This window comes from Meriones unguiculatus, chromosome 6, assembly GCF_030254825.1.
Source record: "Meriones unguiculatus strain TT.TT164.6M chromosome 6, Bangor_MerUng_6.1, whole genome shotgun sequence".
In the NCBI taxonomy this organism is placed as follows: Eukaryota; Metazoa; Chordata; class Mammalia; order Rodentia; family Muridae; genus Meriones; species Meriones unguiculatus.
Genome location: NC_083354.1, coordinates 110,579,472 through 110,603,189, shown reverse-complemented (window position 1 = coordinate 110,603,189; position 23,718 = coordinate 110,579,472). Strand labels below are relative to the sequence as shown.

General features: G+C 45.9%; 1 protein-coding gene across 4 annotated transcripts in view; it reads right to left on the bottom strand.

The window, feature by feature from the left end:
* Positions 1-19,919, bottom strand: part of Ncoa2 (nuclear receptor coactivator 2) — a 251,461-nt gene extending 231,542 nt beyond the window's left edge. For 3 of the 4 annotated variants that reach the window (XM_060385841.1, XM_060385842.1, XM_060385844.1), the window contains exon 1: positions 19,714-19,919. The gene's annotated coding sequence lies outside the window, so the exon portion shown is untranslated. The remainder of the gene's footprint in view (positions 1-19,713) is intronic. The other variant, XM_060385845.1, reaches the window with a different exon arrangement.
* Between the last annotated feature and the right edge of the window lie 3,799 nt (positions 19,920-23,718).

The window sequence follows — 23,718 nt, the reverse complement described above, 5'->3', positions numbered from 1 at the left end:
ATGCTTCCTTGATAACATACTATCCTTTCAATTAACTGCTATTGCACACTTTGGAATTAATACGCTGTGCTGGACGTGTAGTCTGTTAGCCAGAGTCCTCTGTTAATAATGCTTCACAACTAACTGGCTCTTCCCTGCTAAAAGCTCAAAGCTGACTTGACACGGCCCATCACGAACTACACAGATGGTCCTCTACAGTCTTCGTGGCTCCGACTGGGAAGATCATCTGACTTACTAATACACAGGACTGTTCAAGATTTAAAAACAAATAGGAAAAACTAAGGGAAATAAGAAACAACAGAGACAGGGACATTCACATGCGGCATCTACCTAAAAGGCTACAACAATCCAACCCCCGAGCACAGGCTAGTTCCTGCACTGTGCATTGGGGCAGCAGACAAGTATGGCAGCAGGGGTGATGTCCTGTGTCCACCAGTGTGCTACACCTCACCAGTAATTCCTCACTTAAGATACATTGTCACAAGAGTGACCAAAGTAAGGCGCGGGCATCAGGCTGTCACACCGTAGAGCTCCTGAGTTATCACTCATATTTAAATACAACTGTTGGGAACCCAAATTGTCTAAAGGGTTTATGTTTTGTGAGGTACACACCAAAATCACTTTAGAAGTGCCTTTCAGTGATATTCACAAATGTTCTTCTAGTACCTTATTAACCCAGAATGCGTTTGTTCCTGAGAACTTCATAAACATAGCTTCTATTCTCTGGTAGCTATACCTAAATACCTCATCTTTCCCTGCAGATCTGCAGTCCCCACTAAGGAATTCGCTATATAAACGTTCCCATAACCTCCGAGTAAATAAGCACATTCCACCCAGCAGGTAAACAGAGTTCAATCCACCTGACTGCTGCCATCCTCTATCACCACAGAATCACAGATTTTTATTTGCAACTGCCAGATAAATTTCAGAGTCAATTTACCCTGCCCCCTCCCACGGTTGCTAATTCAATTAAGCTGTCTGAAAACGTCCATTTTGAAGGACAGGGACGAGGAGCTTGGAGATCCTAGTGGTTCTGAAACTTCAACCTACGAGGCTATCTTAGAACCCCAAGGAAAGCAGATACCTGATTTGGGTGAAGTTGTCCCACCATTTCTAACAAAAGCTGAAATTTTTTTGGGGGGGGGTTATTAAAGAATAAGCCACAGATTCAACTACTCAAAAGTAACATCTAGTCTTATGCATTAATTTTCCCAGAAGAAAAGGGGTTTTATTTTAAATTATAATCAAACCAGCCAAATGATTTTAACACTGAGTTCCCATTAGATATTTCTTTGACAGATCTAAGTATAATCTCTCTGCAGAGAATAACAGTGTCTGCATCTAAGACCAACACTTAGATATGTCAGGCAAGCAGACAATCTCCCAGGTTAAGGAAATGTGAATTCTATGTACTTTATTCTTCTAATAGTTTCAACATAATTTACATTTTCTACCACCTCCAGGTAGTTTAACTACTTTTTTCCCTTCAAAGTCAGACACTTACTGATTTAGATCACCATGTTCTCAATCTTCTGCACAGAACATGCCTCTCGGCTGCACCACTGGAACCACGTGGACACAAAGGGACAGAAATTCCATAACCAGACGATACACCAAATAATCTGTCTGTTGAGAATCACACAAAAGTAAAGCTATTGAGTACCAGAAGAATAATCAAAGCCATCCTCTAATCTAACAAAATGGGAGCACATTTACTCTAAACAGTTGATCTCCAAAATGGCTTTTCACGGACTCCAGAGTGCCAATAACCCTGTGCCCTGCTGGACAGTCCATTGCCTGGCAAAGAGGGAGAGCTAAACAAACCGCTGGGCCACTGAGAACCCCAACGCAGGCAGTTCTTGTCTTCTGGACTAACTTCCCAACTAGCCCTTCATAACATCCTCATTTAAAAATTAAAACAATTACTTCAAATTAAAATCCCAAAGACCTAGCTAAGACTGACAGAACATCAATGTGTCAATACTGATCACCACAGGCAATTAAAAGTAGTAATAATAAAAAATATTTAAAGAAATCAAGACAGGAACTCCACGAGAACAACAGAGCCAAAACACCTGGGCCCAAGGGGCCCTGCAGAGACCAATACTCCAATCAAGGACCTTGCATGGAGATAACCTAGACCTCCTGTTCAGAGGACGCCCACTCAGTGTCCAAGTGGGTTCCCTAGAAAGGGTTACATGGGCTGTCTCTGACATGAACTCAGTGGCTGGCTCTTTGATCACCTCCCCCTGGGGGGTGCAGCCTTGTCGGACCACAGAGGAAGATCATGCAGCCAGCCTTGATGAGACCTGATAGGCTAGGGTCAGATAGAAGAGAGGAGATCCTCTCCTATCAGGGGACTAGGGAAGGGGCATAGGGGGAGAAGAGGGAGGATGGGTGAGACTTGGAGAAGATGAGAGAGGGGGCTGCAGCGGGGATACAAAGGGAATAAACCGCAATAAATAAATGATTAAACAAATGAGTAAAATTAAAAAAAAAAAGAAATCAAGACACAAGGTCACCCATATACAAATACAAGGTCACCTATCACTACACGGCACTAGACACAGTGTTAACCAAACTGCTTTCATAGAACCGAAAAGGAAGCAAACTACTACATTCAAAGAACTTGTGCTGGAACTTGGTGTAAACACAGTCCAAGAAGGACACTACAACATTTTTATTCTCTATATGCACCTGCATCATTTCACACTCTGCATGTTAGTGACATCATCTCCCAAGAAGATCTAAAAGAAAATCCTTGTGGCACGATCATGTTCGATCCCTGACGTTTAAACGCCTTTTCCAGAGGCAAGTTTGGAAGTGGTGGTACATGAGATGCCATCAGCTACTTCTGCACACCACAGTTTTCTTATGTCTCTGCTACTGCATTTCTCCCCACACTATTGGGGGTTGAACCTAGCACCTCACTAGTCATAAACTAATCACACCCTGAGCTACAATATTTGTTCATTATTTAGCAATCTAGCCTTGAACCTGAAACCCCCAAGGATCTGGGATTACAGGTTTGGGCCATTAGGCCTTGCAAGAGAGATGTCTTAGTAAAGACTGAGCTCAAGCACTGTCCATTCTCCACAACGACTATAACCCACTACCTTCCAGGCTACTGGGATCCAGCCCCAGCCTCGGTGCTGGGGTCCAAACCCGGAACCTTACACACTAAAGCATTGCAGCCAACGGCTCTGCCTGTAGCTGTTGATTCCTGGTGGCCCAAGGGTTCTTCACAGATCACAGCCCACCACATTTGTCAAGAGCCATTTGAAGAGACTCCTTTAAAAGAACAAAACAAAACAAAAACTCTATATCTAATCCTGTGACCGTGGAGCTCACCTTTGATCCCAGCACTCGGGAGGCAGATGCAGGCGGATCTCTGAGATCATGGCCAGCCTGGTCTACAGAGAGGGTTCCAGAATAGCCAAGACTACACAGAGAAACCCGGTCTGGGGGGGGGAAATAAAAAAGTCTATTTCTAGACACATCCATATTTTTTCTCTACAAATACAACATTGGAATTTCATAGGCAAAGTAGATAGCTAACATACTTTAAAATCTGCTAATTCTTGGAACTGTGCCACCAAAGCTTGCCACATCTCTCAATAAAAGGCCAAAGCACTCTGAGCTTTCAAAGGCACCTGGTTAATTATAACTCAACCCCTGAGTGGCTCCACGGGCTACTTCCTCTAGGCAGAGTTCTGATTAGACAGTCAGACAAGAGTTCCACACAAGGAACATGGCGCTATATGCCTGCCATCCCAGCACTCGGGAGGCTGACGGAAGATCATGAGCTCCAGGACAGCCTGCCTGGGTTTGAGCCACACAGCAAGACCTTGTCTCAGACCAGCAAAGCAGAAAGAGTTACACATGATATATTCCTAACTTTGAAGAAACAAAAAGCATATTTGTCTTTTAAGTCTTTTAAGTCCAGAATTTAAAAGGTAAGTTAAAAAGACATGTTTCTGTCGGGAGTACAGTTTTAATTCTCCTTTTGTGATAAACCAGGAAACTGGAACAGGAGATTCATCTTAAAGCCAGATTCCTAATTCATTAAAAATCATTAATACAAGAAAAAATCATTAATAATTAAATTGAACTTAACAACTATTATCATCATTCAACAAAAAAGGAATTGGAAGCAGATGGTTGCACATAACCCCCAAATCAGGAAACTAAGGCAGGAGCACGTCCAGGGGTTGAAGGCCAACCTTGGCCACATAGTAAGTACCACGCCATCCAAAGCATAACAAAACCTCAAAAGATGAAGGAAACTGTCACTAAGAAACATTAAAACACTTGCCCAAAGAAACAAGTCTAGCCAGAAGCAAACTCTTAACTATTAATTGATTAGTGAACACAATATATGAATAATCATTAATTTAAATTATTTAAAACAGAGGTGGTGGTCAGCAACCATTTATCAAAAAGTTCTTCTAAATGTCTCGCTAGATCCCGTGGATTAGGACTCTGGTTTTCGTGAACTAAAAAATATCTGCTTAAGTCTCATCCTGAATCACTTGTTTCTCAACAATAACCTTTTCTAGTAATACCTCCATTGTCTACACGTCAGTGTGTGATGAATATGGCTCAGAGAAGACTACAGCTTCCAGTCCCCCCGGGCTCGTGTAGGCTCCCTCCACTGGCCAGCCCTCTCAGGAGGCTCACACACACACAGGGACGAGGATACACAAAGTGAACGACAGCCTCCTTAAGACAACTGGTTTTTAATCCCAGCTGCCAAAGCTGTGGGGAAAGGATGTGTTCTGGGGTTCTAACTTACAGCCCCAGGTTACATCTTGAGACCTGAACCAGGCCTGGCCTAACTGAGATACAGCTGTCATGGAACCCAGAAGCCATGTCCACCTTGGGTTTCTATTTTTTTTTTTTTTTTTTTTTTTAGATTTATTATTTATACAGCATTCTGCCTGCACAGGAGACGGTTATGAGCCACCATGTGGCTGCTGGGACTTGAACTCAGGACCTCTAGAAGAACAGTGAGTGTTCCTAACTCCTGAGCCATCTCTCCGGCCCCGTGTTTCTAATTCTTACTCCCAACATCTATGAGCACCATGACACCAAGTTTAGAGTGGCAGCCACAGTAAGTTGAGTATAACGAGGCTCCTGTATGGGAAAACCTCAGGTTCTCTTTTTGCTCCTGATAAAAGCACTTATCAAATAATAGGAACCAGGAAACAGGAATGTTTCCATCTACCTCTTTCACAAATGCCACTCTTTGAAGTGCCTTTCTAAGAATACCCACGAAATCTTCATGGAAGTTGTCTGCAACTCAATTCAAAACTAAGGCATCCCTCCAGCCCCTCTTCACCTAACAAGCTGTACTTCATTTGCTCACAAGGGCCCGTAAGCCCTGCTATTATCTACTGTAATGTATCTGCACAGTAATTAAATCTCTTTCCTTTCCTAAACCATAAAAGCTTCCATGACAGGGCTATTTCTTTCCTCTTTACTCTGTATTACTATGCCTGGCATATAAAGGCACTCATTAAACTTTTGCTGAATAAACAAAACAAACCTTGTTATCTGGTATCCAAATCCACAGCTGATAAGATGCACAAAATTAGAAAAAGGTAATTGTTATTTCGACCGCACTTACACAAAATCCATTTTACAAAGGGTCACACTCTAGCTGGCAATGTTGACAGGAGAGTGCTTGCCTAGCATGTCCAGGGTACCAAGTTTAATTCCTGGCATTATGAAGAGGTATATATTTAATTAAGTATATATATATATATCATAATACAAAAAGATAAGACTAACAAGATTATTATGTCATAAACCAGTAAAACACTACGAAAAGTCTACAAAATGAATTAAAAAGTAAATATCTTTGATAGTTGTCACTTGAAACCCACTGTTACCTTAATAAAATTGCCCTGATTTGTTAACTGCAAAGTCTGGTCACCAGGTCTCCCTTTTCTCTCCTTCCCTGATGCTTCCAGTCTCTTGAATATGTTCTTCCTCTATTGAAATATTAGCTATTAATATAATGAAATAATACCCCTCATTCCTAGGCAGCACCTGTCAGGGATAGGAGTGTCCTTTGAAAATGGTGCAGGACTTGACTCAAGGCATTAATCAATACTCCACCTCCAGCAGCACCATGCTGTACCAGAAGACAGAATCCCAGTGTTGGTGGTTTTGGTTTTTTCTGACCTTATATTCAAACTAAGATTTACTTTGTAGTTCTTGATATCTTAGGCTACCTCTCCATTTCTTGGGTACTTGTGTCTTTCTGAATCACAATTCCTACACTGAAGTTTGTAGATTTACATTAAAAATAGAACTACTATTTCTCGTGTCATCAGAAATGGGAATATTTCATTTCTTGGTATGAAATCAGGCAAAATTGTGTTAACAAGCAAATGTAAGTTGTCTGTGGCTACTGATTCGTAAAATATAGTTGTTAAAAAAAAAAAAAGCAGTGAGCCAGGTGGTGGTGGCACACACCTTTTATGCCAGCGGTTGGGAGGCAGAGGCAGGTGGATCTAGGTGAGTTCAAGGCCAGCCTGGTGTACAAAGTTTCAAGATGTCCAAAACTTCACACGGAGAGAGCTGTCTCAAAAAGCCAAAGCTGTGACTTCTGCTCTATAAGCTCTTATTCATACAGAGTAGTGTTGTTGCCTAAGCATTGAACACACTGACTAAAAGGAAATAATGGTACCCACTGCTACACCAGAGGAGGAGGTGGATCAAGCAGACAGCTCTGGTTGTGTATTACACCCCTGTAAACGACTCTCTCCTCCACAGTCCTTTGGTCAAGGTGAGAATGAAGCTCCTATATTCACAGTGAGTTGAGGGCTCCACCATTGTTCCAGACTGTTCTCAAGCAGAAGAGAGAAAAGACATGGTTGAGGAGAAACTAAAGACACTATGAAGAATTTCAGGGTTGGAAAAGTAGGCAAAGAGAACAAATGAAGACTATGAAGAAAAACAGAATGTTCAAAATGAAATTAGTCAAGTATGCAAGAAATGCAAGTTAACTTCTCCAGCAAAGAGCAAGAAACATGAGGAATTTAGCCAAAGGCTTCCTATTTGTCCAGGTGACTAAATTAACGCCTCAGGCCTCATCTTCCCCATGCCTGTGCCTGAAACAAAGACTGACTTCTTCCTGGAGGTAAAAGCAGACCTCATACTGGTGGATAGCAAGTGCCCTCCAAGTCAGCTGGGGCCTTTGTTTGTTTTTCCTTGTGATCTGTAGTATGGTTTGTGTGGGCTAAACTGACTGCGGGAAGACGAGGTGAAAACATCCATGGAGCAATAAGGTCTCCCAGGTAGTGCCTCTTGGGCTATGATCAACTTCATTCATCTAACAACTTCCAAACTGTTCTGGGGAAATGTCAATCAACACGCAACAGAAGACCAAGCCGGCAGGACGAGCATAAAGACTCTGACAACAGATCTGGACTCTTAGCGACGTTCAAAGGAGTGAAGGTAGAAAGCAGAAGTAATGAGTGGACTTGGTTACATTCTGAACTGGATTAGGTTCTGCTTGGGGAAAACCAAAGCTCAGCAGGGTATTTGGGGACGACGTAAAAACTGACAGTTAGAAGAGACCAGGCATGAATTTAAGGTTTAGTAAAGCACCACGTGCGTTTCTGTGGTGACACAGGGCAGTCTGCTTGTAAGACACTGTTCTTTACGGATGAAGAATCCTATTTGCCACTTACTATGGAATGATTTATCCTACACACACACACACACACACACACACACACACCAGAGACAGTGGAGAAGAGATAAACGTACAGATGATGATGTTTGGACAGAATGCACACAGACACTCATTGCACTAGCCTTCAAATCTCTCTGCATGTTTGTAATTTTTCACAATGGAAAAAAAACGGAGCTGGAGATGGAAAGGGAGGGAAGAAGGGAGGAAGTGAGAGAGGAAGGGAGGGAAGGATGGAGGGAGAATATACTTAGGACCCTCCAAACACTATAAACTCCAATACTTTTGTAGTTTATAACTTTTCTTTTCAGAAAAACATGAAAGTAAGTGGTTCTTGGGACAGTCCATGAAGCTAAGAACAAGAGAAATACGTGACGCTGTTATCAGCAAGTGCAACGAACCTCTTCAAACTGCTGGATTTAACATGTGCCACTGGCTGCTGACCAAATATTAACAGATGACAGACAACCTTCTGACTTAACTCTGAAGATAAAATTATCCCATGGGGTGAGGAATTACAGTTAAAAAAAAAAAAAAAAAGCCAGGATTGGTGGTGCACACCTTTAATCCCAATGCTCTGGGAAGCAGAGACAGGAGGATTTCTGTGTTTGTGAGGCCAGCCTGGTCTACAGAGAGTTCCATGCTAGCCAGGGCTACAGTTTTGAGACCCTGTCTCAAAACAAAAACAAACGAAAACTGAAATTAGGGGGTGGGGACGAGGAGATGGCTCCAGGGTCAGGCGCACTGTCTCCCCTTCCAGACTAGTGGTTCTTACCACCTGCACCACATGCCCATGACCACCTGACCCCAGCTGCAGGGGACCACGGCCGCCAGCCTCCAGGAACACCTGATTCACAGGCACACACACAATTAAAAATCTTAAAAATAGATTTTTGTAAGTAAAATTTGGAGAATCAGAATATTTTCACAAGTGTTATCGCAGTATATATTAACGCGTGGACTCTAAGGGCTCCTAGGCTCTTCGGAGAGTTATAGAATTTCATTATCTTTTGAGATCTTAGCCCTTCAAGGGACACTTCCATTCTCGTGATTGCTTCTTCAACAGAGGTACTCCAGTGGGAAGCACTCCCGTGGCAACCCTGGCATGCTGGCTTCACGTTCTGTTTGCTTTATTACCCTTCTAGAGCCACCAGGCAGCCCCACGGTTTCAGACACGGCTCCTCCTCTCCGCTGAGAACTGAGGTTATTAATCCCTGTTTTCTCTACAGTGGCAAAAACTATGCAGAAGAAAAACCAATAAATCCTGGCATTAAAAAAAATTATTTTATCAAAGTGACTAAGCAAAAATGTGTTTATTGTTTCTGAGGTGAACGGATTTGCTTCCGTTTCTCTAGGACAATTCTTAATCTATAATTGATTCATTAAGCAACTTAGTAATGACTTTGGGATATTTTTGGACTCCTGCTTTTGTTCTGGTTCATTATTTCAGTTTTAAAATTAGCAATAGGAATTCCTAAAATATTTTTTATGTCAAAGGCATGCTTCCTATGTTTTAGAATAAGTGATCTACTTTCTCTAGGCAAATCAAGAGAACACAAGGGTACACCACGCATGCGCTCCCAGGAGGAACGCACTCCCAGGAGCACAGGTCCGTGCGCACAACAGCAATAGAAAAGGTGGGTTCATGAAAGACTCAGAGGCTAGCACTCACAGGTACCGGTCCATAGCGAGTAGGGAATTACATTATTAGGGAAGGGATGCCGTGGGAAGATCACTCCATTAATGGCTTGCAGCAGGGAAGGGGATTTGAGTGTCAGTCAAATAAAAGTTTAGAGAAATAAAGTCTTGTATGCTGTTCAGCTGCTCTACACACTGTCCTGGGTAAAAAGATAAACCCACACATATGCTCAGGATATGTGGGGGTGTGTGTGTGCGTATGTAGAGCATGTATATGTATATACAGTATATGCAGAGCATGTATGTGTATGTACAGCATATTTATGCATGTATGCACACACATGTTCTGAACCAATGAGAAAGCAAGTATAAATTCCTGAATCATTTAAACATACGCAGTTTTACAAAAAAAAAAAAACAGTTTTACCAGATAAATCAAAGAATTTTAGTTCACAGTCTTATGATGAATATATATTGACATGTGTCTTAATTTGTTCCTTTATGCTCTGGTGTCATCATAGATTTGTAATTAGTGATTCCCTTTGCTTAGGGACACCTGCTCTGTAAACTATTAATACACGCTTTCAAATCTTTACAGATGCAAGGGGACATACTACTCTTGCTTTACTCTCTGCCTTGATTATTTTACAGACTTCTCTCTGCACAGCCCCTCTTCACACGAGTTATACTCGTGTTTTCCATGTGCATGCACATTAGAATGACGTGCACATGAGAGTAGTCCAGGTCAGCTCCTGGAGAAGCCAGCTGCAGAAAGCTACCGTGCTGGTGGCCATCAAGGGGCTGACCCAAGCTTCTATAGAGCAAGAGTCAACGATCCTCTTCCGTTCCTCCCTACTACACCCATCCATCCACCCCTCCTCAGCAAGAGGCCTCTCTTACTGATGGTATCATGATCTTGAAAAGAACAGGGCCAGGCCAACCCAGGTATGCCCAGGCCCAGGTGCTTCCTGCCTAAACGCTGGTTTTGTTTTCCAACTGACTTCAGTGTTAAAGCACAATGTCGGGGTTTTGAAGAGGGCTTAATTGTCAATACATATGTTCAGTTCACAGTGATAACTGTGTTATTTCCTTCTGTTACATCAAATACCTTCATCTTCCATTTCACTGGGATTCATAATTACATATGCCACTTGCTAATGATATAAGGTACACTATATATATCAAAAAGCTCTACTTCCTTCACTGGTTTCTACTTCCTTCACTGGTTTCTCCTCCTCCTGCTCCTCCTCCTTCATCTTTTCCTCCTCCTTTTCCTTCTCTTCGTCCTCCTCTTCCTCTTCCTCCCTCTTTTCTTTTTGGCTTTTCAAGTCAGGGTTTCTCTGTGTGGCCTTGGCTGTCCTGGACTCACTCTGTAGACCAGGCTGGCCTCAAATTCACAGAGATCTGCCTGCTTCTGCCTCCCCGAGTGCTGGGATTACAGGCATGTGGCACCACACTTGGCTTACTGGTTGCTGGGGGTTGAAAACAGGACTTTGTGTATGCCAGGCAAGCACTCTATCAGCTCAGCCCTCACAGTCGAGCATTATTTTTCTTTCTTTGCTTTCTTTTCTGTTTATTTATGTATTATTTCAGTAAGGGTCTCACTTTGTAGCCTGGCTAGCCTGAAAACACACTATGTAGGCCAGGCTGTCCTCAAATTCACAGAAATCCAGCTGGCTCTGCCTTCTGAATACACAGATTAAAGGCATGTGCCATCACACCTGGAAAAAAAAAATTTAGAAGCAACCATTCTTAAGAGTTTAACATTTGGTTGCAGTTTTGACCCATCTTAAATCATTTCAATATTTTCAATTATAATGTGTGAACCACTTGGATCACCTAATATTGAAGTCTGTAGCAATATCCCTAAAGCAGAGAAATACATAATAGCATGAAATATAACAATACAACTAAATTGCACACTCAGTGTCCCTACTGCTGGCAAAACATCGCCCAACAGCCAGCTAATTTCTAGCCAATCAATTAATAACTGTTGCAGCTGGGCTAAATGATTTTAAGCATCACATTCTTAACAGAGAGGGATAGCTCCTTACGAAGTGCTGCAAACGGGTTAGACCTACTTACTAAAGGGGGACACTATCTACCATGCTCACTCACATGAAAGCCTCAAAGACAGTAGCAGACGCCCCTGCCCCCATCATCTTCACTCTGGTTTCTTTACCTCTGCCCATCTTCCACCTCCACATCTCCAATTCTATTTGGGAGTTGGGGGAAGGAGGGCGGGGGAAAAAATGGGAGAAAAAAAGAAAGACAAGATGAAAAAGGAGAGAAAAGCTGTGCAGAGCCTATGCCCAGCGGAACAGTGAGAAGCTCCAGGCGCCTCCTCTGCACACAGCCCCTCGGCACATAGGGCAGGGACAGGCAGAGGAACCTTCTCTGGAGCAGGCCCAAGACAGCAACCTAGGGACATACCAGTGTACACCTGCAGAGCTTCTCAGTGAAGTTCTGTACTCCAGAATTTCCTCCTCGCGTCCCAGCAACAGCTACTCAGAAGTGACTACATGTTAAATGAATGTCACTAATTCTAATTATACGCACGTTAGGATTTTATATATAACATGGACCTAGTGCTTAGCACATTAGAGGACCCGGGCCTGATGCACAGCACCACAGAAATATATAAATACAATGTAACAGTAAGGAATAACACAATATACACGTGCCTTAATACATTACAAGGTATCACTAAAAAATGTTCTTTAGGCTAACAAGATGGCTCAGTGGTTAAGAGCACTGGCTGCTCTTTCAGAGTTCCCTGGGTTAAATTTCCAGCACCCACAAAGCAGCTCATAACCATCTATAGCTCCAGTCCTAGGAGATCCAGTGACCTCATCTGGTCACTGTATGCATCAGACATGTACATGGTACATGCAGGCAAACACTTATACACACAAAATAAAAATAATTTTTCAAAAATATTACTCATATGACTATCTAAATTCTCCATTTTGACAGACTCTCTAAAGATGGCCTAGAACTGCTGACATAATGATGAAAGATCCTTAGAAATTCACAATCACATTGGTGGAGGGGGGAAGGAGGGGTCCTGAGCTTGAACCCAGGCTCTTGAACATGCTAAGCAAGCAGTCCATCAATGAGCAAGAGCCTCAGGCCACAGTTCAATGCATACATACAAACAAACCTACATATACATACAAACACACACATACATTGTTGCTTTGTTTTGTTTTGTTTTTTGAGACAGGGTCTCTCTACATAGCCCTGGCTATTCTGGAACTCACTATGTAGACTTGGCTGGCCTTTAAAGGCCTGTGCCACCACGCCTGGCACAATTCAATATTCTAACTTACATTTTCAAAATAACTCAAAGGTTCTACTCTTTCAGCATATTAACAGTGGAATTACAATTTTTAAGATAATATTAAATGTTCTTACAAAATCAAACGTGGCAACAAAGGCAGAGGATATTTGTTCATGACGACCTAAGAGCAAATTCTGTAAGCAAGATGGGGCTGCTGGAAGAGCCCACGCTTGTCCAGCTGTGGCTTAGAATGGGCAGAGGGCAGTTCGCAGCAGCAAGTTCTGGAACTCACTCTCCAAGTGAAGCCTGTAGACATAAGCGACCAACAGAAAATCCCATGCATTGCATTTTCATCTCTGACAACAGGCCTGGGTCCTGGCAACTGGAACATTACAAGCAGTGCGAGCAGATCCTGGCAGAGCACAGGAGCGAGTTTCCTGAAAGCATGCCTGCTCCCTGCAAACAATTGAGCAGACAGAAGAATTCCACAAATAGCATAGCAGAAGTCAGATGACTGAATATATTATCAGCCTCCTTTCGGGTCTATGGTATCTCAGCGGAGTCATCCATGCTACATGGAACGCACAACACTCACCAAAATGCACCGCACAATCTGTGCCCCACAGTTAAACAGACAACAGTAAATCTACTTGAAGAACTAAGAAACCAATTATCTAGGTCAACTCCCTGTCTTTTCCAAACCTATATCCCTGAAAGCGTTCCCTCAGTCTGTTTTCTACATATCCCCCACAATCAAGTTTTCCGTAGAGAGAACAATGAACAACAAAATATGCTTTCACAGAATAAATGGATCGATGTTGTCTTAACAAAGCCCTGGGTGAGAGCCTAACAGCCAATAGGAACCCCAGCTAAGCGGGCCAGAAGCAAGAGCTGCCTGGGTTCCCATGTGCTTCAACAGCCAGACTCTGTGACCCAGGGAGTTATGGGACAGCTGGGCGTCCATTTCCTCCCCAGCAGCACGAGAAGGATGCTACAACGGCCAACAACTGCTTCGCAGCGACCAAGTGAGGCAAGAGCAGAGAGCACAGCCAAGGCACCTGACCTAAGCAAACATTTCCTCAACTCCGTCATTGCTGTTCCTACTTCTTGACATTTAAAAGACAAGAGGATCTTGAAAGTTCGGGAGTGGTTGAGGTATGGGCTAGGTCTGACTTACAGGAGTTAACCTCTCTGTCCAAGGCTTGCAGCATTGGCAGAACTTTAACTGTTCAGATCTATACCTTCTTACAGACTGAACAGCTGAGAGTCCTGAGGGCTATAACCTAGACTCTTGACAGGAAGCCATCGCCAGACTTTCCCTTGAACGCCAACCTCCTGGACCAGGATAACAACTTCTAGTTATGTGTTTGTGGCCTGAAGCGAAAGAATGATACACTCATGAAAAAGCCTAGGAGGTAGCTGGCACTCTCCCTGTTAAGTTCCATCCATAGACACTGTGGCGCTGAACAGGAATGAGATGTAGAAGACCCACAGACAGAGCAGAACACCTTTACAAAGCTGGGCACGGAGCTGAAGCAGGGGAAAGAGGACCGGGGGAGGCAGCACAAAGTAATGGCTACGGGAGGGGAAGGGCACAGAGATGGGGGACCCACCTGCCGGCCCACCCGTCACATCCTACCAGCTTCAGAGGACTGCTCTGATTTTATGTCGTACCATATGGAGTTCACGTGAGGCAGCAACTTGTCTTCAAGCCAAATAAAACTAAACTAGTCGTGTGTCCATATTTTTATAAAAGGAAAACTACTTAATTGTACGCTCATCTATCAAGGGAACATTTAGAAGACTTGGGGATGATATCTGAGAGTATGTATTTGTGTGTGCACATGTACATGTGTGCATGTGAAGTCCAGAGTTTAAAGCTGGGTGTCTTCCACTTTGTTCTCCATATCATTAAAATAAAAATAAAATAAAAACATAAAAAAGCAGGGTCTCTCCCTGACTCCAAAGCCCACAATTGACTAGAATGGTTGGCTAACGAGCTCTGGGTCTCTGCTCTAAGATTACAGATGTAACCATGTCAGGCTTTCGCATGGGTACTAGGATTCAAACTCAGGCTCACAAGCTTGTAGAGTAGATGCATTGACTGAGCCATCCCCCCAAGCCCCACAACTTTTTTATTCTAAAAATAATGCCTTTATCAGGAAACAGAAAACATGATCCCACATCCAAGCAGAATTTGCTGGACAGTATAAACCTGAAATTACATACATACAGAAGGAAAGATCTGAAGTACCAAATCGAGGTGCATCAAAGTAAATGCTTCGTTCTCTACCACCAAGATGTACCTGTCAACTGCCACCCAGATGGAAGGCTTGTAGTACATTCAACTAGTTGTTAACATCTACACTTGCAGCCTCCTCCTGACACTATGTCAAAGTTCCAAAGCCAAGTGAAGCATCACCATACGTCCTGCGCTCATTTCCGTTTGCTAGACACTTCCAACCAGGGAACCAACCAAATGAACACTCTTCATCCTAAAATAAAGTTTACCATACTGCCTTAGCCACTCACGCCAGAATGTTGTGAATGAGCAACACTAATTGGTAAACACAGGGAATCTCTGCTCTAGAAGTCAAGTCTTGTACACTACCTACAGACAAGCCGAGCAGTCTTCTAGCGACCCCTTCATTTACCTGGTAAGATGCCGACACCCCTTTACTATTAGCTAGGAAACTTACATAGACTTCTAAGGCGACCACAGAAGTCACACTGTCACCTCTATCTAGAAAGTGTCACCTAGAACCCACAAGGTGCATATTTTCCTCATGCTGTCTGAATTAAGGGTCTGTGGCACTGAGCTGTACTTTACAGGTTTCCCAGATGGTACTCCGTAAGAGGCTTTAGAGCGTGGTATGACAAGGTATCACTTCTCTCTTCTCTCTGTAAATCCTAAGTCTTTCAAGAAGTAGAAAAAAAAGAGAGAGAAATAAGTGAATAAACACTAAGAGCCTCTTTTCCATTAGAAGAAACAGAGGTAAAAGGCATTTGTGATAGGGAAGGGTGAAAAAAATAAATAAATAAAGGTTTTGTTTTCCATCCCATGGCTTCTGTGATTGCTGTGCAAATCGGCATCATTTCACTAGGAGGAGAACCCCTGATTTGCTCTGATTTCATGACCCAACCTGTCAAGGTCGCAGTTCCTTACTTTCTTCTGTTTTACTCACTTAAAAATCAATATAGCAGGTCTGAAGGCATGGCTCAGCAGGTAAGAGCACTGGCTGCTTGCTCTTCCAGAGGACCAGATGGTTCCCAGCACCCACAAGCAACTCACAACCATCTGTAACTCCAGTTCCAAGAAACTCAACACCCTCGCCTGCCCTCAGTGGGCACCAGGCACCGTGTGGTACACACACACATGCAGACAAAACATAAAATAAAATAAACTCTTCTGAAAAGTCAGCAAAGCCTGTAATAATGTAACACCAAACAAAACTAAAAACAGAAAGTAGTAAAAAAGCTAATAATGTCTTAAACATTGGTTTTGTCATAAGCAACACATTACACTTTTAAATATAACTTCAACCATGGCACAACAATGATCAAAATATCAAAGACACCTGCACATGTCAGAAAATTAATCTATTAAAAAATGCTTTAAAGGGCCACTCTTCATTCACTCTTTTTCTTTCCAACAATATAAGGACTGCTTCAAGAATAGCTTCTGTATCCAATATGACAAAAACAATTTTTCTTACAGATCCAAGCTGTCAAAAGTATGGGTCACATAGCAACCTGCAGTAATCTGAAACAGCTAAGGCAGTAAGTCCTTAACTTCAACATGCAAAACAGAGCGCTGACCAGAGATCCTGGACTCCAGAGACTCAAAAGCTTTAATAAGATTCAACTGTGGGGGTGGGGGAGGAATAAGATGCATCAACTCTCTATGCAACCCAAGACCCCTCTGTCTTTTACATTTCCAGTAAAATGTCTCTTGCGCTGAAAGTCGTCTAAATCATATTTAATCAATGAAGGGTTAAAATTTTTTAAAAATTATTAAGTACCCCAAAAGCATTAAATTCACATCAATGATGTCTGAGCTGCCTTGAAGCTTGGGTCTCAGTTCCCTGACATCTAAAAGTCAAAGAAATCCTCTCTTTTAAGAGGGAAATTCCCAGGAGGAAGGAGGCTCAGCTCCAGCTAGAGAGCACACAATGGAATCACCGCTGACAATGCACATCTTTTTCTAGATGTCTCCATATGCTTTAGAGGTTTTCCCCTAGCCAGGCATTATGGGACTTGCTACTCTCTGCCACCAAGAATCTAAGAACATTTTGAGAGATTCTTATAGAAAATCAAGTGAAATAATAGGTTGCTTCTAAGAATTCAGGAAAGAGAAAAGGGCCTGCAGCAGAGTGGCCCTCAGTAACCAAATTAACTAATGGTGGGAGTGTCTGAATGCTGCTGGGTTCTGAGCATTAATTTACAATACTCCCTACTTCTGTCAGTCGAAAGAAATGCTTGCTTTATCTTTTTGCTTGACTCATTTATCACCAAAATAACACTCCAAAAGATACAGAAAATGCGATTTACTTCTACATGAATGTTCAAAATTACACTGGATGGGGAGTCCACAGCATAAATTTCAAAGTCACATATTACAGACTACTGTTTCCTTACTTTACCATCTCTCTCAAATTCCTTCTTAATAACCCAATAGTAATAGAAATACTGAAGAACCCAGTATTGAACCATAAGTATGATGCCTATAAAATATTTATTTACTAGCAAATTTAAATTCATGGGTGACAGATTCCAAAACTGAAAGGATTCTTAGTTTAACACTATTCACTTTTGAACCCCCAAAGATACTACAGATTCCAGCTAGGAAAAGGAATGTCGCTGCTGTCCTGGTGGACTAACCTCACCAACAAAGAACAGGAGAGCACGCACACACACAAAAAGCTCCGCAGCAGCTGCTGTCTTTTTAACAGACCGAAATTCCCGCTGAGCAACCTAGGATCCTCAGAGGGAACCGCCTCCGCCCCCCTTTCCTGAAACTCAGGAGTCCAGAAAGTCACTTCACTGGACCCAAACAGTTAAAACAATCAAAGGCAGCTCTTGACCTCCTACACATTAGAGAAGCAGCCACACACTGAGCAATTCATCGTCGTTTAAGGAAACTAAAATTGTTTTGTTTTGTTTTGTTTTAGGATCTTTTGTATGGGAGAAATCTGAAAGCTATACTTTATTTCCCTTTTTTTCTGCCGACAAATATTCTTTAGCTTAGTCTTGCGCTTTAAATACTCACGGTTAGTGTCTTAGTGGTGCTTTGGTTCATAACTTCATTTTGTTTACCCAAGAGCAAGAGGGGAAAAAAAAAACAAAAACGCTCAACATAAACCGCAACTTTGTAAAACGTCACACCCAGACCAAACACAAAACTTTGTGGAGTACGCTTTGGGAATTGGTGGTGTGATTAAACAGGCACCCTGTAAAGCCATTCCAAACAAGAATGCATTAGCACTCCCAATAGTCACCTGACTTAAGGCCACCCTGCGCCTTCGCTCTCAGGGTTGCCCTCTCAATTTCATCGCCCCGGTGCTAGACAGGAGCCCGGTGGAACTAACGCAGACCTTCCAAGATCCTCAGCACGTCCACCGGGCGCTGAGGTCCAGAACACGATCACTACCAACATATGCTATTTTAAAACCGGGCCTCGCAGTCACTGCCACAGCTCGAAGTGGCTTTAGACTTTGTCACGTCTAAAACCACGCCTCTGGCGGCACCAGGGAAAAAGCTCTCTCTTCGCGCACCTCTGCAGGTCTCCCCAGGTCACAGGTTCTGGGAGTGACACTATTCCACAAACCGAGGCGCGGGTGACCCAGGGACGCGCCAGAGTGGATGGCTCTCGGCGTCTCCATGACTCCCCCGCCCCGCGTGCAACTCAGCCCTAACTGGCCGGGAGAAACCCCGCCCCCTTCCTGCCTCTGGCTCCAGCCATTGGCTCGCCGAGACCCGGCAGGTCAGCTCCCGCCTCCCATTGGCTGACTGCCCCATCAGTCAGGCACGGCAAGATTCGGGTCGGTGGGAGGGGAAGGAATCGGAGGAGGTGGAGTGGGAGTGGGATTAGAGGACGAGGTGGCGGAGGAGGGTGCTCAGGCTGCGGCTCGGGTTTGGGAAAGTTTCCCCTGCCAGTGACAGGCCCTCCGGGCGTGAGGCCCAGCGCCGCTCCCGGCGCGCGAGGGGCTCGGATCCCCGATTCCCGCCCCCCAAGTCCGCAGGCCCCGGAAGCCACTTGGGGGAGGGGAAAGGGAGGGACCATGGAAGCAGGGACCGAGCCACCCCCCGAGCGCGGCCGCGGCGCCTCCAGGACTCCCCCGAGGGGCGGGGTGCGGGCCCTCCAGCCCGCGGCGCCGAGCCCGGCCGCCTCCCCCCGGGAGCCCTCCAGGGACCCGGAGAGGAGGGTCCCCGGTCCAGGGCGTGACCCGGGAGCGCCGGCCGCGGGGACCACTCCCGCTTCCCGCGGGGGGCCCCCACCCCCCGAGGGCCTGTCCCCGCAGGGGCCCCCCGCGGAAAGGGGGACCGAGAAGGGGGCGCTGGCGAGCCAACCCGGAACCTCCCCGGCCCCGCGGCCCGCCTCCCGCCCCCGGCCGCGGCCCCAGCGCGCCTCCGGCACACATGCCCGCACCCAGAAAGTTAAGTCAGGGGCGAGCCCGGCGCGGCACCGCCGCCACCCGACCCCGGCTCCCCGCCCCCACCGCGGCCCGGCCTGCGCGGCCCGAACGCTGCCGCCCCGCAGCCACCCAGGCCCGGCGGCCCCCCGCCCCGCCAGACGCCCGAGCCCCCGCCGCCGCCGCCGCCGCCCCTGCCGGCCGCGTCACCTTCACACACCCCCCGGCACTTCCCGGGTCCTGCCTCCCCTCGCCCGGCTCCCACCCGTGCAGCGAGCCGCACGCCTCCCGGGAAGAAAGCACCGGCCGCGGCTGCGGCTGCGCCCGCCGGCCCGGGCTCTCCCCCCCCCCAACCCCGGCCGCCCTGCCCGGGCTCCGCCGCGAAGCCCCGAGGGAAGCCGGTGGCGGGGCCCCCCGCGGCATAGCCGCCGCTTCTCGGCCTGGTGCTCGCTCACCTCGGCCGGCGCCGCGGGCTGCAGCCTCCGCCCGCCTCGCGCTCCGGAGCTCGTCTCTCTCTCCTCTCTCTCCTCTCTCTCTCGCTCTCTCTCTCCCCTCTCTCTCTCTCTTGCTCTCTCCCTCTCTCTCTCTCTCTCTCTCTCTCTCTCTCGCCCGGCGCCCGAGCGCCTCCTTTCTCTCCCGGGGACTCGGCGTCTTCCCGCCCTCCCCACACCCCCCCTCCGGGAGCCGAGTCCCCGGCTCGGCCGCGCCTCGAGGATGCGCGTCGCGGGGGGCTCCGCACGCCCCGGGGCCGAGCGCTGCCCCGCGCACGCACACACACACACACACACACACACACACACACACACACACACACACGCACACACACAACAACAGCCTGCCCCGGGCCGGCGCGCGGCTCCGCGGGGGCTGCGCGCACCAAGGGCAGCGGCCCCGGGGTGGGGACGCGGCTCGCCCCCCCGCCCGCCTCCCGCCGGCCCCCCGGGGGAGGCGCGGTTACCGGTGGGGGCCGTCACGCCGTCAGGTGCCGGCTGCCGTCGGCGCTGACCTTCGCCGCCGCCGCCGCGGGAGCCCAGGCTGCGGCCGCCATGTTCCCGTGTTAATAACTGCTGCCTGGTTGTTTATTTCAATGGAGATCCTCCCCCAGCTCCCTCCTCCTCCTCCGCCGCCGCCGCCGCCGCGGCTCTGCACTTGCGGAGGGAGAGACACAGACCGCGCGAGCTGCTCGCGAGCAGGGGAGGGGGCTCGGGCACCGGGCCGGCCCGCCCTCAGCCTCCCGGCCGCCGCCGCCGCCGCGCCGAGCGGGCGCTGTCACCGCCTCGCCGGGGACGGGGCGGAAACTTAACGTCCCGCGCCCACCCACCACCACCACCGCCCCCAGAGCGCCCAGACTACCCCAGCCGCGGGGTCCTCGGCGTCTCCCCCCGGCTGGAGAGCCTGGAGAGCCCCGGGAGTTGGACGAGATGGGTGGCTCAGGTCTAGGGACGGTGACCCGTGGGGTGACTGGAAGTGGAGGGAGAGTCAACAGAGGGCTCCACGCGAGGGCAAAGGGCAGTGCCCAAAAGAAAGCTGGCGGAGGGGGCTGGCCCGGGGCCGGGGAGTGGAGGCCGAGGGAGCGCCGCGCCGCGCCGCCGACGGCGGGGACGATGCTGGGAGAAGGTCGCGGAGAGCCTGGCGCGGGGGTCGCCCCCAGACGAGCCTCCAGCGCGCGCGCTCAGCCCGGGCCCCGCTTGCCAGCAACCTGCACCCCTCGCCCGCACCTCAGACGAGCTCCGCACCCAGCCGCTGTCCCCGCAGGCACCCCGTAGCCACCGCGTCGTCGCCGCCCCCTCCTCCGTTCCCTCGAGGATACGCCTCCACGGTTGCCCGTCCCCTGTCCCCAAGGTCCCTGGAGGGGATGGAGGGGCGTGACCGCGGGAGGCCAACTTAGCCGGGTGCCACCCTGCGATTGCTTGACAAAAGCCAAAGGCTGCACGCGCCGCGTTTAGAGAGACCGGGTGGAACGTTCTCGGTACGCCGCAAGACAACCAAAGTTTTGTTTTGGTTTTCTTTTTTTTTTTTTTTTTTTTAATTGGGGAATCTATTATCAGATCCTCAGTGGAGTATTGGGAATGAGGAGATGTGGAGGAGTGTTGGCAGAGAACCCCCTTTAAATGTTGTTTGGTTTTAATTCTGGAAAAGCAACTTCTTTTTCCACTTAGATATAATTAGTTGGAAGAAATGAGCAACATTTGTTTGCTTAACGGAAGTTATCAAAATATGACAGAAACACGTTTCCTTACTTTAACTCTTATGAAAGGTCACTTGCTATAGACAATAATAGTGTTTATTGAACAGTAACGACTTGGCACTGCGTTAAGTGATTAACACATACTCCAAATTTTAATCCTCAAACCTTAAAAAGTAATTGCTATTTTTATACTTCACAAAACATTGACGCCTAAAGAAAAAATTTTTGTAGAGTCACACAAGCAAGGTGGAGAAATATTGAGCCCAGGTCCATTAATTGCAAAACACATGCACTTAAATCATGTTTTCAAGCTCCAATTTATTAGGACAAATAAAGTATATGCCTGGTTGGCTATAGCTGGAAAATACTTGGAAAGCTGTAACAAATATTAGCATTGCTGAGTATGATCAGGAGGAGGAGGTCTGCAAATGGGATATTTCCACTTTTTATTTCAGGGATATGTCTGGTGTTTGGAATGTTTGTTTTTGACCATGTGTTAACAGTAAATTTTAAAGATTTTTTTTAAAGTTAAGTAGAATAACTAAATTATGTTTCCAGAAGACTCAAAAGCCTTCACCAACTTGGGAGCAGAACCAGGAAATAGAGGGTGTTCTTATGATCTGTCTTCTTCCACTTTTAACCCATAATATTCTTGCAGGGAGGTTGGGTTCCTCTGAAAAATGCCCTCATTGCCAAACTTAGACTTCTTCTCCTGTCCTCCTGAATTCTTAAAAGTTAAGGACAGACTCTTTATGGTTTCTCTTCCTCCCTCCACCCCACCCACCCATACCCCCCCCCCTTTTTTTTGGCACAAGTCCAGAGTCCATCAGTGCTCAGTGGCAACAGAATTAACACTTTAAAAAAACTACCTGTGATGTTTATGCAAACAAACGACTCCCTACTTCATTGCTCCACTACAACTTCTTACTGCTTGCTCAAGACACATGACTATTTCCAAAAAAATAAAACAAACCAAAAGAATCTTACAGTGGCATAATGAGTTCCATGTCCAGCTGTTACTGAGTTACTCCAGTTGAACCTGGAGGAATCATGCAACTTTTGCTTTCTGGAATACTGTCGGGATTTCACACCAATGTTGTAACTATGGTATTTTTTTATTTATTTTTCTTATAAAGTTAGATTGTTAACTTTTTGTTCTTAGAACCAGCCTTATCAGTCCATCTTCACTTTGAGGTTCCTTTGAGTAACAATCTTTCCTGTATGTATCAACACGCATACTGAACAATGATTTCTGGGTTACAGAAGACTATTTACTTTCTGTTCCTGTCTGTTAAGTCATTGTGCCAGTTTAACAAACGCAACAGTATTACTATGTTCTGTTTGTACAAAACAGGGCATGTGGCCTAGTTTATGCGTGTGCCTTTCTCATTCATGAGACTGTAAGCTCCTAGGACCCAGGATAGCCCCTCTCAGCCCAACCCCTGTAATCCCTTCTAGTTACACTTGAAATCACAGCATACCAAGTTCAATGCATATCTTTTCTTTACCTGGGTTCCTGTGATAAACCTAAGAGGTTGTAGTTAATACAATAAAACAATGATTGTTATGCTATAAGCAATGTTATATAAATTCCCGTAGGCTTTCTCACAAACACACTTTTCTGTATTTTCCACAGTATGTTTACAGATTTTCCTAGCAGATTTTGGTAGCCAAAAAAGCCTGTCTAGTGAGGACAGGCTACACAGAGGAATGGATTTGGTGCAGAGGGGTACAGATGAGGACATTGTGAAATCTCATCATGATAGAATGGCAAGCAATGTGAAAGCTGTGAATTATTTATGAAATTTTTCACTTCATGTTTTCAGGTTGTATTTGATCTTGGATTAGTAAAGCTGCAGAAAGAAAGCAAAGGAACTACTGTATCTGTCCCACTCTTTATGTCCTTTTACATACCTCATTTACCAATACCCCGATCAAAAAACAGTCTCATTAAAAAAAAGAAAAAGATTTTCCATATTTTGAAGAATCAATTCCTGAGACCTCAAAAATAAGCATTTATTAGATCTACCTATAGTCAACTAGACATGACGGCACATGTTTCTAGTTGCAGCACTGAGGAGGTAGAGATACTAGGATGAGTTCAGAGCCATCCTTGACTACATAACAAGTCTGAGGCCAAACTGGACTCTACAAGGCCCTTTAACATAAACTTTTAAAAGCTAGCTATAATTATTAGTACACCATCACTGTGACTATGTAAAATAAAAAGTCAAAAAGGCAGTAAATAACACGACTTTAGTGATACAAAGGA